This window comes from Galeopterus variegatus, unplaced genomic scaffold (genome assembly GCF_000696425.1).
Source record: "Galeopterus variegatus unplaced genomic scaffold, G_variegatus-3.0.2 Scaffold2079, whole genome shotgun sequence".
Lineage (NCBI taxonomy): Eukaryota > Metazoa > Chordata > Mammalia > Dermoptera > Cynocephalidae > Galeopterus > Galeopterus variegatus.
In genome coordinates this window covers 58,314-74,729 of record NW_007728190.1, presented here as the reverse complement: position 1 = coordinate 74,729, position 16,416 = coordinate 58,314, and the positions used below count along the sequence as shown (strand labels likewise).

General features: G+C 45.9%; 1 protein-coding gene across 1 annotated transcript in view; it reads left to right on the top strand.

Moving 5' to 3' along the window:
• Positions 1 to 16,416, top strand: part of LOC103596707 (whirlin-like) — a gene marked incomplete at its 3' end in the record, with an annotated part of 79,759 nt that overhangs the window by 7,922 nt on the left and 55,421 nt on the right. The gene's annotated exons all lie outside the window — the stretch shown is intronic.

Genomic DNA, 16,416 nt, shown 5'->3' with positions numbered 1-16,416 from the left:
GTCTCCCTCCTTATTAACATCGCCCACCAGGGGGTACATTTGTTACAACTGATAAACCTGCGTTGACACTTCATTATTACCCACAGTCCATAGTTTAGATTGCATTCGTGTTTCAACTTTGCTTTACTGCAAGACTATTGGGAAGAGAGGAGGCTGATGTTAGTGAGAACCTACTGTGTACCAGGTGCTTTGTCCCTTCTGCCCCATTTAATCTTCCCCAGGGGAGACAAGGAGGGGAGGAGGGTCATGTTCAAGGAGATGAAATTGATGAGCCCACAGTCACCATTGGGATTAGGAACCAAGTGTCTGGAACCCAGCTTGAAGGTAAGGTAGCCAGCCTCTTGGAAGACAGGCAGATGTCACATTTTGTGCCTGACATTTGAGGGCCTTTTAAGAACCACCCAGAGACTTCATTTCACTAAGTGGGGAATCTGAGACCTACACATCAAGGGAGAGTGGCATGTCTCAGTCCATTCCATCATTGGATGGAGCCATTTGTCTGTATATTTTCTGAGCAGTGCTTACAATGCCACAAGGCTGTAACTGGTACCTGGAACCTCAGTCTATGGAGCTGTGAAATGGTTATAACCACCTCCCACCTGCCTCCTTCCCAGGATGGCTGTAGGTATCAAATGACTTACTAGGAGTAAAAACATTTGAAACCTTCTACTGTTATTTTAGTGAAAGGCCTTTTAAAAATGTGTTCTGTGCCTGGGTGGGTAACGGTCCATCCTCTGCAGCCCAAATCCACCCTATAGAACCCCTTTGTCTAATTCATTTGTCACTTTGCTCTTAATTTTAAAACCATATTCCCAGAAGCAGGTTATTTCAGCAGCCTGATTGTGTCTCTGATTCCAAAATAGAATCATTTATGCATTCTGAAGCAATCAATGAACCAATTTGGGGTGAGACATATCTTCTGGCTTTTTGTTTTTTAAAAAACTGCTCAGGTTTTAAGAAGCCCCAATGCTTTGGGTGAAGGCCAAGTCCCCAGTAATCACACTTATGTTTAAAAGCTGCTTTATTCTCTACTGAGAATACATAAATGGATTTATTTTTTCCTCTTTTCCAGTCCCAGCACCTTTGCCTCCTTCCCCCTTTGAGAATTTGTGTTCCTTCTGCTAAATTGGCTGTGGCTTTGCTTCAGCTGGCAGCCAGTTTCAATTTATTTTTTCCTCTTTTCCAGTCCCAGCACCTTTGCCTCCTTCCCCCTTTGAGAATTTGTTCCTTCTGCTAAATTGGCTGTGGCTTTGCTTCAGCTGGCAGCCAGTTTCCTAGTCATTTTTTCTCTCTACCTGAGTTTCGTAATATCAGCATCCTCTCAACTCTGAATGCAAAGTAAATAGATCAGCCTTCCATAAACAAGTACCAAGATGTCCTTTCTCCTGGACACTAAAGCTGCAGGCTGCAGGGAGGAACATAGTAAAGTGACATCAGAAAGGGTGTTTCCAAAATCCCAGGGGTGAAATGGACATCTTAGAAGTAATTCACAAATGTTAGCTTGCTTGAGAATTAACAAGCTCCCAGGGCAAGTCTTAACCACACTAAGGGTTGAGAAGCACTGCCTTCCTTTAGGGTCCCCAAAGCAATGACAGCATTTATCTACATAAAGACTTGACCAGAGAGGTGAACCTCTCCTGTCCCCCTCCTTTGCTATTTTGGAGCAAGATTCCAGATTTGCATGGTCAGCTGATGCATTAGAAAATCCAAGGAAGGGAGGTCAATACCCAAGAGGATAGAGATGGATTTTGGAGATGGGCCTGGGTTACTTAGCTAAGACCTTGGGCAGATCCCTTTGCTTCTCAGATATCCCCATTGCTAAACCTGGCTCATAGTCCTCACAAACAGGTCATTGCCACCGTTGCACATCAGAAGTTTGAAAAATATGTCCGTGGAGGGCCCGCTGCAAGCATTGTAATGAGAAATGTTATCTACTGTGTTTGCTTGGCTTTTGAAAGTGCTCTGTTGTGCCCTTTTAGTTTTTTGTTGTTTTTTTTAAAGTGTCATTGGAAGAAAATACCAAGACTCAGGGCCTGTGTGGTCTGTCGTAGCTGTTTGAATTGCAGAGTCATTTACTAAATGTAGTCAATATTCCCACATAGATGGAGTTTCTTTAAAAATGTAATTGCTCCTATCTGGCTTTTGTCATCTGCATTTTTGCTTTACAGCAGTAATAAAGCCTAGTGGTTGAGTAGAATCATGTGTCCCCACCTCCCTTCTGATTTTCTGTGAGGCCTTAAAAAGTGTGGGGAGGCACACAAGACAGATGCATGGCCCAGAGGCCCAGATTGTGGCAGCATTGTCCCCTGCATTGGCTGCATCCCTAACCTTGTTCCTCAGCATCTTTCCCTGATGGGCTCCCTGGGGACCCTGATGAGGACGGAGAGGCGGTGGCTGTTTCCAGAGCCCATTACAGTAATTAATGCAGGTGAAAGTGGTGATTTGATAACATGGGCTCTGCACTTAAAAATCAAAACAAAACAAAAAACCCTGTAATTTATTTGAGCCACATCTGAAAGGGTGTGCTAGGTCTCATGAAGAGGATTCCGATAAAGGAAAAGAAAGGAAAGGAAAGAGGTCCAGTGTTCAGAAATTAACCTCCCAGGTAGGCAGGGAAGCTTCTGCTCAGAAAGTCATGGGATGGGTTTTCCTTCTGCCGTTTCCAGCCGCCTGGCCCCAGATGGAGGAGGTGGCATCTTTTGGTATGCCTGTTCCCAGCGTACCCTTTTCCTTTTCTGCATCTCTCTCCTTCTGCCTCCCTCGTCTTTCTCATTGGGGAGTCTCAAATCTGTCCCAGATTTTCCCCAGACCCCTGTCCTGAGTCCTCATCCTCATCCAAGAATCTTCCCAGTCCTGAGATTTGAAGTCTACAGTACTTCGGAAGTCTACATGTACAGAGCTCCTCCAATTCCTTCTTCTCACCCCTCGTATGTCTGTGTCTCCACCCATCTCCTAGCCTTGCTGTCTCTGAATAGGCTCTGTGCCTGCTTTTAGTGTATTTACTTTTTACTTATATTTTCAGCTCTTCTCTACATTTAGGATCCTTATTTCCTCTGGAAGTCCTGGTTCATGCCCAGCCCTCTGATGGCACTTTCTCCTCTCACCCTCAAATCATGGACATTTCCTAAGTTAGGAACCTTGGCCCGCACTGTGCCTCCACAGTTCTCCCCTTGGAGATTGCACCTGCAGGGTGAGGTTGGGTCTCCAGGCCTGACCTCTCCTCAGCACATCTCAGAGCACACTGCCCCCTCTGGCCATGCCTCCAGTCTGTCTCCCGTCTTGCTGGTCTGCCCACCAGTCTATTCTCATCCCGGAGGCAGGGCGAACTCTCCTAACTTGTATCTGATCAAGCTGTGCCCTGCCTAGGACCCTGCTCTTGAGCTGGGAGCCTGCAGGACGGAGGCCCAGCTCTTCAGGCTGGCATTGGGGATGTCCATGGTCTGACCCCCTTTACCTACAGACAATCCTTTTCTCTGGCTATCCCCCACATGGAGTCTGCACCTGACCAAACAAGCAACACACCCTCCTGCAGAACACAGCTTAGATTCTCTCCACCTATCAACACTCACAGCCCCTGCTAGGCCCCGCAGACCTGCCCTCCCACCCCGCCATGTCCCCATCTCTGGGAACTTTCTCTTCCTCCCCTCAACTCCCTCAGCAAAGCAGCAGGCTTCACTTCTGTGATGACACATAATATATTTCCCAGTGTTTTCTTTTCTTTGTTGCTTACCGTGTGATAATAACCTTTGTATGGAGGGCTTACAATGCGCCAGCCACTGTTCTCAGTGCTTTATGGGTATAAACCCATTCAAAGTTTGCAACGACCCTGTGAAGTTAGAGATAGGTACCACTTTTATCATTTTGTTTTGCAGAATTGCAAACAGTTTGTCACTTGCCTGTTGTCACAAAGACAGAAGGTGGCACAGCCAGGATTGAAACCTAGAATTTGTTGACTTGAGGGACTGTGTCTTTACTCCAACAGCACAGAGAGGCCACACCCCGCAATGCTTGACTCTGGGCTCCAGAGCCAGGCGCTCTGGGTTTCCAAGCCTGGTTCTGCCACTTTGTGGCTGTGGGGCCTTGAGCAAGTGTCTTCACCTCCATGATTCTCAGATTCCTCTTCAGTAAAATGTGAATAACTTAGCACACTAATAAATATCACCACCACTGAGAATCTTCTGTACCATCACCAGCTCTGCTGGGGCTTACCTACATCCTGCACTGACCCTTCACCAAAGCCCTGTGGGAGAGGAAACAGAATTGGGAGAGGAAACAGAATCAGGAGAGGAGGTGACCAGCCGTGGGAACACAGACAGGAGGTAGTGAGACTAGGGTTTGAACTCAGGTCTTGCTGCCTCCAAAGCACATATTCATTGCCATGGTTGTTGGCTGCTTCTACCAGAGAAGCAGGTGTATAGCCCAGTACAGTGCTGGCTAGAGCAGGGGTTCAGTAAATGTACATTTCTTCCCCAAGATTTTCCTTATGGAAATGGCTTTTGTAGCCGTTTGAATGAGAAAACCTATGCAGAGCTAGAAAATCCAGGCCATGGCCATCCTGCCCTTTTGCAGGCAAGCTCTATGCATTTTATTGACTAGACTTCAGGGACAGAGGCAGCATTGGGCACTTTTTTCCTTTCTGTTTTTCTTTTGCTTCTCTGTTATCTCTTTCACCATGCCCTGACCTTTGTCAGGTTTTTATTTTGTATGTTGTCTGTGAAAGTTTCCTGATAGATAACTGTGACTGCAACTCAATCCCCATTAGAGTGAACTGGTGATTTGTGAAATCATTTAATTGAATGGTGGAGTCTCTGAATTCATCTACACTGCCAGGATCAGAACACTGCAAGGATGAGAACAGGATATCTCCTGGACCTCATATGAAAGGCTGGTGGTCACAGACTGGACAAGTTATAGGGTCCTTTTGTTTGGTTCATAGGAAACATGAGCAGTAGAGGAATCTGCCTAAACATTTAAAAGTGTGTGCGTGTGTGTGTGTGTGTGTGTATTTCTTTCTTTATTTTAATGATCTAAGATAAATGGGCTCAGTTTTAAAAACTTGAAAAGCCCAGAAAAATACAGAGGAAAAAACCAAAAATCACTGATAATCACACCCACTCACCTATCCAGAAGTAATCACTTTTGACAATTTGATTTAGCCTGTGTGCCTCTGTGTGTACATTTGTATTGGGAATTCTCTACAAAACTGCCATTCTGAACATGCTTATCTAGCCTTCTTCTTTCACCAAGCAATAGATCATGACTGTTTTCCCATCCTGATAAATGTTTCCAGAACATGATTTTTAATGATTGCATAATATATTATAGCAAAGAGGTACATGATTTATTTAACTTTCTTCTTGTTGGACAGTTTGTTTTTTTTAATATTATCCATTTTGCTGCCTTAAACATCCTTGCACATTAATCTTTAAGCACATCTCTAATAATTCCTCAGGCTGTCTTTCTAGAGATGGTCTTGGCTCCAGGGAGAGGCATAATTTTAAAGCTTTTTGATAACTGTTGCCAAACTGCCCTTGGGAAGGAATTTGTGTTTTTAGAGTTCCTCCTACCAACATTAGCAGCACATGAAGTTCCTCATTCTTTCCCAGCCATGCCAACACTGGATATTATATTTCTTTTCCATTTTTGCCAATCTGATAGACCAAAAAAGTATCCTATTTTAATTTGCATAATTTAAAATAGTGAAGTTGAACTCCTTAACATGTTTGTTTGTATGTGTGTATATTTTTGGTGTACAACTTACTTACTGATATCTTATGCCCATTTAATCATAAGAGTTTTACATTTCAATGTCATCAAATCTATCAGTCTTTTTCTTTCTGATATCTGTTGAGTGGATTTTTAGGAAATGGTTGATTCATCCACGTTGAATTCAGATTCTTCAGTCTGGGGTCGAATTAAATTAGAAACCTTCTCAATGTGTCTACTCATGGACAAAGAAAATGATACTGATAAAAACAGGTATTCATAATGGATCTATGTGCTCTGGATATCAATCCTAGACAACAAAACACTCCATTACAAGCCCATAGAGGCTCATCTTGAGCAATTATATTTATGATTCCTAGAACCCTGTAGGTTCTTCCTTAAAAAAAAAAAAAAAAAAGAATAAAGAGACAAAATTTAGAAGAACATTTGTAAAACAATTTACTTAAATTATAAGAGACTAATACCCAGGCTTTGTGGATAATTGAAGAATTTCATTAAAAAGGAATCAATATCTTTCTGGAATCTGCTCTGTCCTCATCTTGCCAGTTGTTTTGCAAAGGGGTGGTCACTTTATCTGTCAATTTCTTGCAAATTTCTTGTAACCTCCCCAAGGTCGAGAATTTTTCCTTTCTTTGACTGTTCATGTTGTTCCTTTTCACACAGACTTAACTCATTAAGACACCTAGGAGAAATAATAGTGGAGAGCAGGGGTTTTAAAATGTCAGGTCCTGGTTCCAGCCTCTGAGATCCTAGTGTTCCCACTACAGAAGTGAAGATTTCCTTCCACATCTTCACACAGAACCTTTGGAGAAGGTCAAACTCTTAAAGAGAAGTGGGTGGAGGGAATGAACAGTTGATTTCTTTAAACCGACTTTGTGAGCCTCAAACTAAAGGCAAATTTAAATAGCATAAAAGAAAACCAGAAAGGGGAGAAGATAGTGGCATTAAGTAGTCATCGTCCATTTCTCTGCTGTCTCTCCTGACCTTTGTCCCTGTGTATTTCCTCATATATCAAATCGCCTGCTTCCTTCATTTTTGTTTCATGACCCTTGTGTTGAGCTGTGTTTCTGGGAGGAGGTCTTGGATGGGTTCACATAGATGCTCTGAGGTCCCGGGATGATTTACCCTGGGATGCAGCAGCACATGGAAGTGAGGTGGCCGCACAGAGCCAGAGCAGATGGGCCACATCGTGGCATGGCTGTGCCCCTGGTCCTGGCCCCCTGACGAGCACACAGATGTTGGGAATGCTACCATGAAGACATGGTTCTTTGAGAAATAATGAATACTTATCATACCACTACCCAATTATGTCATCACTCCAAAAGAATATAGAAATAACAATTTTTGGACTTTTGTTTAAGGGAATGTTTACAAATGACATGTGTTGTTAGACCAAACTCAGCAGCTGCAAAGCATTTCTGGGGAGTGGAAGGAGAGAGGTAGGAGGAGAAAGCAGAATTATTGCTTAAGCATCTGTGAAAACTATCTCTGCCTCCAACTGCATGGAGAAGGTATCTAATCCTAGAGATGTGCTTACACTTTAGTGTTTATTCATCTACTCTGCAGCTGTTTTATTGAGCACCTACTGTGTGACTGGTGTGATTTAACACCCTTTTTAAATTCTACATATATCATTTACTTGTTTTTTGAGATATTTGTCATTAATATTCCTACTTATGTCAAAAATAATTGAGTGACTTAACTTGAAAAGCATGTTATTAAAAAGGCAGAAGGATCAGAAACCATATTGGAAAGTATGTGTGGTGGGAGGGGGTGCCTTTACTAGGAACCGTATTTCATATGTAAATTGCATTCTGAGCTTCCTAGCAACCAAGGCAAAAAGAGAGATTAATAGATCCTCATATGTTTTTATTTACGGATACACCTATGATCAAGCAAAAAGACTTGCCTGCCTTTCCAGTCTATTGTGAAAGATATAGATAAAAAAAAATCACTTGTATAAATAAGTATGTTGAGATATATACTTTCAGGGACAGGGAGCAGCACGTACAAAGGCCTGAAATGGAAAAGACCTTGGAGTACTTGATACTGCAAGAAAGCTCAGGTGGCAGGGGCAGGAGATGAGGCTGGCCAGGCGTCAAGACCAGCTGCTCAGGCCTGAGATGCACTGCAGGGAGTTCGCATTTTGCATCAGAAGCAGTGGAGAGAGTTTGGGGCAGGGAACAGACAGAGTCCACTTAAATTTTAAAAGGATCCTCTGGCTGCTCTGCAGAGACTGGTTTTGGGGGCTGAGCAAGGGGGCTGGGAAGTTGTAGCAGTCAGTGGTCCCGGTAAGAGGTAATTAACACAGATAAAAATGGTGCAGATGGAAGGAGGTCTGAAGACAGAATGCTAATTAGGACTTTACTTTCTCATGACATTAAAGTATGCCACTGGGGCAGAGAGTCCACATCGCCATTGTCTGTCCTCCTTCCAAGCAGGGCTGGGTGGGGAGGGTCTTTCCAGCCATGTGGCTGTACCCAGCACCTGCTAAGGGTTCAAGAGTCTGAGGGGCTTTTTTTAATTTGTGGCCTGTAAATCCCATGTTCCCTTTTAAGACCCTCCCCTTGTCTGTCTTGGGCCAAGATGTGGGGTTGGCCTTGTGTTATCTGAACCCTCTTGAATCTCTGGTGAAAGGGCAGTGGGGAGGAGGGGAGAAGGCATGAGTTCAGAGAGTTCAAGGTTCATGTCCAAGCCCTGCCTCTTATCTTCTTTGTGACCTTGCACAAGGCACTTCACCACGTAGCGTCTTTCCTGATCTGTGTAATGGGAAGAATAAAACTCATGGTCATCATTGTCATTTTGCTACTACGACTAAGCACCTCCAGTGTGTCACACCCAGTGCAAAATGCTTGTTGTACTTTTCCTCATCAGTCCTCATTTGGTCCACATGACAATGCCATGAGGATAGGCATTTGTAGCCCTATTTAATAGGCAAGAAAGCCGAGGCCCAGAGCGGTTAAGTAACCTGTCTAAAGTCTCATAGCCAGGAAGGAGTGGAACATTTTTGGGAATGGCTTTTTAGCAAGTGTACCTTCTGTTGGAAAACTCTTGTGGGGAGAGGTGTCCCCACCTGAAGACACCACCAGGTTATCCTTTTTGTTTTGGTGCTTTGCAATACTTTAGGGCTCAAGATTTAGCTCTCAGATGAAGTTGGAAGATATAGCCAAGATTTGCCTACACTGGGAGATTTCTGGAGCCTGTGGAAGAAAACATGAAGGAGGATCTGGTAGAGCCCTGCACCAGAGTGAGCACTGCCTTGGGAGAAGACCATTGTGAAGCCCCCACCTACCCCATCCACTGCGTCTGGGGAATTCATGGTTTCTGTAGGCCCAGATGACATAGTGCTGCCCCCTATAGGTGGTTTGGGAACTCCAACAGGGAGAGAGGCATGACCCAGGGAACACCTTCCCAAAGAAATGTGGTCGTAATGAATAAAGATGCCCTGCCCGCTGCCTCAGGAATTCCACTTTTCATTAGTCCAAAGAGTTAGATGTGTGCATGCTTCAAGATGGGACTCTGAACCACTTCTACTTCTATTTCTCTCTCCACATCCCATGTGTATCCAAGGTGCTTATGCTCACATTAGTGTGGAGAAGCGGGGGCTGGTAACCTAGGGCTGCCTGACTCCAAGTCTGTGGCACTGCTCTTTCTGTGTCCTAATTTGAATAGATTCCTAGGGGCTACCTGGCATATAGAAAGCTCATTAAATATCTTGTTGAATGAACGAATGGGTAAATGAATGAGAGGGAGCAGGGAGAGGTTATAAAGAAAACAGAACAGGCAATGAGCCTCTAGGAACTTGTAGTCTTAAAGACAGGATTATGAATGTGACTCAAAGCTTATAATGTAGATGGCAAAAACCTAGAGTCAGCCACAATCTGGGAAGGCTTCCTGGAGGTAGTGGAAAAGGAGCTGAATGTTGAAGGGAGGGCAGATATGAGGAAGTGAGGATAAAAGGAAAGAAGGAGGTTCCTTAATTGAAGGAAAGTTGGGGGATGGGGTGGTGGGATGGCTAGAGTTGCTCATGTATTTGTGTCCATGTATATTAGAGGTTTAGAGAATTTTAGGGGCCTGTGTTTGCAAGAAGGAACTGACAGACTCAAGAAATGAATTAGCATGCATTTACTACCTATGTGCCAGGAATCGTCATGTATTTGTGTCCATGTATATTAGAGGTTTAGAGAATTTTAGGGGCCTGTGTTTGCAAGGAGGAACTGGCAGACTCAAGAAATGAATTAGCATGCATTTACTACCTATGTGCCAGGAATCATATAGGCAATTTACATTATCTTAATAAACCTTGTAACAATTGCTTTTTAAATGTAGAAAAAGGCACAGACAGGTTAGATAATTTGCTCAGTGTCACACAGCAGGTCATCAGCAGAGCTAGGATTGTTGCCCACTCTGTCTGAACCCAAAGTGCCAGCTAGGCCTGGTGGGATCAGGAAGAGCAGGGGTGCATCATGCTTCTCTCCCTTCCAGATCACTATCCTGCATCTTAGACCAGATCTCCCTCGTGAGGTTGAATCTCTGATCCCAAAAAGAGAAAACCTTGCCCTTTGAGGTCTGTGCCCTGAAATAAACTGGATGACTCACCATTATGTGTCCTTGAGTGGGACTTTTCCAGAACACTTCCTTTGCACATGCTCCCCAGCACAACAATTTGATAGTCTTGTGACCTTGTGGTCCACCTCGTGCTTGCATTTGGTGCATGATGTTTTTTTTTTTTTTTTTTTTTGGTCTTTTTTCGTGTCCTGCAACGGCTCGCAACCCTCAGTGTTGCACCCGTACCGGACCGGGACCGGCAACGGGATCGCAACCCTCGGTGTTGCGCCCACACCTCGCCCAGCCAGTGAGCGGGAACTGGTCTGCATGTGGGATCCGAACCCTCGGCGGGAGCGCCGCTGCGCTTCCAAGTGGGATCGCAACCCTCGGTGTTGCGCCCACACCTCGCCCAGCCAGTGAGCGGGAACTGGTCTGCATGTGGGATCCGAACCCTCGGCGGGAGCGCCGCTGTGCTTCCAAGCGGCGCACTGTAGCAGTGTGCCACCGGGCCGGCCCTGGTGCATGTTTTTGAACACAGAAGCACATGTACATCTGCTGTGTCAACACATCCCTAATGTCGCCCTGCACTGTGGCCCTCTCCAGTCTATTTCTCAGTTCTCTGTTGAGCAGAGAATCGTGTCAGCCTGGTCTATGATTTTGGGGTTTCAGAGTCAGCTTCAAAGAGCCAAACGAGGCAGATTTGCCTCCTGAGAACATTAATCCAAGTAGCAAGTTATTAAGTTTGAAGACATACACGTATAATTTACATTTCCGTAATCATAATGCACTGCCTGAATAGTCATCTGGTGATGGATAGTATCTTTGCCATGCCATCTGCTGGGTCAGATCGAGATTTCTCTATGATATGACTTGGTGGAATGCAGGAAAGCCCCTGGGTCGAGTTTTGCTGGTAAGCACAGGATGGCAAGCATGGAACACAGCACTCTGATGACTGCCCGGGCTCGCAATGGGCTCTCTCTGGATCTTATGGTTTTTCTTTTTAGCTATAGCTCGTTGAATTCCTAAGTGACAGGCACTGTGCTAATAAGAATCTTCTACTTAAAGAGAGAGTGGAATTAAAACGTTCAGTTTGCAGGAGAGAAAACAGATGGACAGAGAGGTTTGATAACTTATGTGAGGTGGCACATCTAATAGGAAGTTGACTCAGGAAAACGGGGTTGCCATAGGGGGAAAGGGTTGTAGTTGACAGAAATTCACCAACATGCACGGGTAGAGCATGCAGGTTGCTTTAATATAGGGGTTGGATGTGGCTTACCACCTGCAGGTGACTGTTTACAAAGGGCAAGGACACAGCCATTGTCCCACTGGAAGGGCAACTCCCCAGCCTTCAGGTCCCCTGCTGCCAATGATAGTGCCGAGTTGGGGTGTGCATCCTGCCACACCCTAAATGTTCTATCTGCCCTTCTGGTGTTTTCTTAAACCCTTATGGCCCCTGCCAACTGATATTGACCCTCAGACTCCCCAGGTTCTGGACCAGGTTCAAGGATCTGGTTAATGACCCGGTAGCAACACCAACCTGCACAATTCTGAGTGCTCACTCCTAGAATGGGGAAAACTGAGTGCAGTTTCCAGACCCAGGGGTCAGGTGCCTGGCATGCTCAGCCCTCAGGCCTACCTGAAATTTATATCTGTGCATCCTAAAGGCCCTGATCCCTCTGCTATTGTGACCTATGACCACTGTGTGAGTAACTATAGGCTTCCGAATGCAGCTGTGACCCAGAGAGACATAGAATTTTAACGTGGGGCAGGACCTTAGGAAACACTAAGTCCAACTTGCTCATTGCCAGATGGCAAAACCGAGGCCCAGCAAGGGAGGAAGTAGCCCAGATGACCCAGCAAGCGAGTGGCACAACGGGGTCATGCCTGGGGTCTGTCTCACCAGCCAGGGCTCTTCCTAGTTTGCCCTGCTGCCTAAAACTGCTTGCTATCTTGTAAGCTCACTCTGGCAAGGGAAGTGAAATGGATGGCCTGGTGCACCTGACCATGAGCAAGCACCTCACGATCGCTCAGGTGGCCTGAGCCTTGGGAATCAAGGTAGCAGTGGGAGTGAATGTGGAATGCTAGTAGAATAGCATTCTGAGGAGAAGGCGTGGGTCAGCTTTCCTTAGGAATTAACTCCTCCGTTTAATGGTTCCCTTTAAAATCAGCAAGGGTTCAGTTGTAAAACCAGAGACAAAAAGGCAATAAGAAGGTAGGAAGCCGATGTCTCAGGCCATCGACTTCTCCTTCGCTGCATGATGCACACATTTTAGTTGCCTTAAAGGGCAGCGGGTGGAGCCATTCCTGCAGGATTCTAATGGCCACTGCACCAAGACCACATTCCAAGAGCCTGCTTAGACATTGGAAGTGCTGTCTCAGGAATCTTGTTTTTCTTCAATTTTGCCAGAAAAATAAAGGTGGCAGCAGAGGATGAAGATATTGTTGCTCTCCAAGACCCACTGAAAGCCCACATTTATCCCTAAAGAAGAGTTAATATCAGAGGTGGTAGAATGGTGTCAGCTTGACTGGCTGCCACATTTTCTGGTCCCACGGTCTCGTGATGGGGAAACTGAGGCATGGAGGGGAAAGGGCTTGCCCGGGGCTGGCCTTCTGTGTCCTGGTCTGTGCCTATCGTATATACCTGTACTCCATCTGTCCTTTCCCATCTCAGGTTTTCAGGGTCCCCTTCTGTAAATATTGGGGGCGGGAAGCACGTGGGAGACTCAGTGACCTCCCGGGCCCTCTCCCGTGCCAGCTTTCTGCGGCATTCTCATCAAAGGCATTAACCTCCTCTCTGTTCTCAAGGTCTCTGCTTGCCTATTTATAGAACTGACCAAGAGGACTCTACTATCGCCAGCGATAAAGAATACAAATGATGCTCTATGCATTGTTTTTTATTCTTCTCCCACTTTCTTTTTTAACTCGTTGGACAATGCTTTTCTACGGCATGGTTTCCCGTCCCCATGCAGACCCTCTGGGGGAGAAAGGGGAGGGGGCTCTGCCACTTGCAGAGCTCCTACTGTGCGCAAAGGCTCTGGACCTCATGTGCATCGTCTCATTTAATGCACGCTACCCTGAGAGGTGGGTATCGTCCTTCTCCCCATTTCACATGTGCTGCCGTGAGAGGGGAAGCAGCTGGCCAAGGGCTCTCAGCTAACGTGTGCTGGGAGTGTGGCTTCAATCCCATTCTCCCAACTCCGTGATCCGTGTATGTCCTCTCCTCTTATGTTCCTTTGCTCCTAACTCAGGCACAACCTCCAGGACTAGAAGTGTCTGTACGATGATGCCTGTGGAGGTTATGGTTTCTTTGGCGGGCAGTACTTACTTTCTCACCCAATCAGGCCAGTCAGTCTTTTCTCAGGACCTACTGTGCGACAGGCAAAGCCTTGTCTGTCACCGGGTTGCAAGCATGATGAGGATCTACTGTGCGACAGGCAAAGCCTTATGTGTCACCGGGTTGCAAGCATGACGAGGATCTACTGTGCGACAGGCAAAGCCTTGTGTGTCACCGGGTTGCAAGCATGATGAGGACCAACTGTACTCCAGGCAGTATCTTGTCTCTCACCAGGCACAAGTGTCATGAGTACATGTCACATTGTTCCCTGCAGGCTTGGCACAGTAGGCCCTTGGTCAGCACTTGAATGAATGGCAGAGCTTAGTCTCACGGTGTGTCTAAGAGGGAGCAGAGACGCAGGCAGGCCAGTTGGAGCAGCCTCGGAGCATCGAGCAGGAAGGGTCAGGAAGATATCAGGGGGCGTGGAGAACACAGTGGCCTCAGAGCTCCTGCTGATGCCACCTGTGCCTGGGAACCCACTTTCCACTTCACTTTGACAGAAGCCTGCTTGGTCTCAGGCTTCTCCATCCTGCATCTCTACTTAACAGAGATTTGATTTTCCTGACTATTCCATCAGGGGAGCCCTTAGGAATGCTGAAAGAGCACCATAAATTTTTCCCTACGTTTCTTCTCAAAAATCTTTTTTAAAAGCAGAATTTGGGAGTGTTGCCATCATTTCACTATCCCTCTGCTGGGGACTGGCATTTGGCTATGGAATTGAGAGTCATGGGCTCTTCCTCCTCTGGGAGAGGTTCAAATGTCAAAGTCCCTCTTGGGTCCTTATGTCTTTGAAAGCTCAGCCCTCGGTCTGCCTGGCCCGTTGAGAGTGTCGTGCAGAAGGTTGGGGCAAGCTGGGGGAGGCAGAGGGCTCAGTGTCTTCCTCCCCCTTTTTAAGCATATTCTTTATCTCTGATATTGAAAGCAATGCACCCCCATTGTGGAACATTTAGAAAATATTGAGAAACAGGAAGAGCAAAATAATAATCACCCACAATCCTACCACCCAGAGAGAAACACTCTAGCGTCTGTGCACTTTCCTTCTTGGTTTGGTTCAGTCTGGTTTTTCCTTTATGATTTTTCTGTTACCATAGCTGAGATCATACTGTAAGAAATAATTCGTAGCCTTCTGACCCCACTTAACATTAAAATATGTCACGTTTCCATGACATTACAAACTCTTTGTAAATATAATTTTAACAGCAGCATAAAGTTTCAGTGTGTGAATAAATTTCATCATTTATTCAAACAGCCACTTGCGAGGTGTATTAGTCAGCTGGGGCTGCCATAACAGAATACCATAGACTGGGTGGCTTAAACAATCCAGATTTATTTTGTCACAGTTCTGGAGGCTGGGTGTCTGAGATCAAGATGTCAGTGTGGTCGAGTCCTGGTGAGGGCCGCTTCTAGGCTTGCAGAGACCACCTTCTCACTGCGTCCACACGTGAAGGACAGAGCAATCTCCCTCTCTTCTTACAAAACACTAATCCCGTCATGAGAGTCCCACCCTCATGATCTCATCTAACTCTGCCTCCCAAAGGCTCCATCTCCATATTATCAGCACATTGGGGGCAGGCCTTCAATGTGTGAATTTGGGGGGAGACACAGTCAGTCCCTAGCATGTGGTGTGATTGCTGTTAATCCTAGTGCTAAGTGACTGTCTCCCTGAATGAACATCTTCATTTCAGCTACAGGCGCATTGTGGGGAAGCAATATGACAGATCTCAGCTTCAAGCCCAGAGCATAGAGTTTAGACTTACCTCTCTCCAGGTGGTTGCATCCTCAGACTGAAAAATGTACCGTGGTGGTGTCTACACTCAAAATTAGTTGCTATGGGAAAGACAGGCGCATTGTGGGGAAGCAATATGACAGATCTCAGCTTCAAGCCCAGAGCATAGAGTTTGGACTTACCTCTCTCCAGGTGGTTGCATCCTCAGACTGAAAAATGTACCGTGGTGGTGTCTACACTCAAAATTAGTTGCTATGGGAAAAGAACTCTTTACTAGTTGTGTGGGCAGGCAATTTCCCTCCATTTCTTCATCTGAGTAATGGGCTCCCTCCCTGCTCCAGGATTGGATTTCATGAAATAATGCATGTCAGGTGCAGAGCAGAGGACCTGACCTACACAGGCCCTTTCTAAACATGAAGCTGTTGTTATTATCAATGTTTTTATATCTAGACTCTCTTGTTTGGTATTTTTTCAGGGTTGCCAAGACCACCCCTGGGCTTGGTGATTCACTAGAAAGGCTCGCAGGACTTAGCATGTAGTTGTACTTGTGGCCGATATTACGTTGAGAGGACACAAACCAAAATGAGCACAGGAAAAAGGTGCACTGGGCAAAGTTCAGAGGAGCCAGACATAAGCTTCCAAGGGTCCTCTCTCTGTGAGTCACACAGGACATGCTTAATTCCCCCAGCATCAAACTGTGACAATATGTGTGAAATAGTGTCTATCAGGGAAACTCAGTAGAGAGTCAACACTGAAGGTTTGCACTGGGAGCTGTTCACATGGGTACCCTCTTCCAGTACCCACAACTCCCAGAAGGAAAATAGGTGTTCCGCATAGACCACACTATTTTCACAAACAGTCTATGGCACAGTGAGCCGCATTAATCAGTTAAGGAGCGGTGGGAACACTCTCCAAATCCAAGTTCTCAGACACTGGCCCAAGTGCCAGCTTCGCCAGCAGACTATTCTAAGGATGGCAGTCTCAGGCCCGCCGTGTTCCTCTTTTCTGCAGGTGTCCTTGGAGATCGTATTTCTTGTGTTTGGACCACTTCAAGATAGAGGTGGGACAGATGTCCCCATCT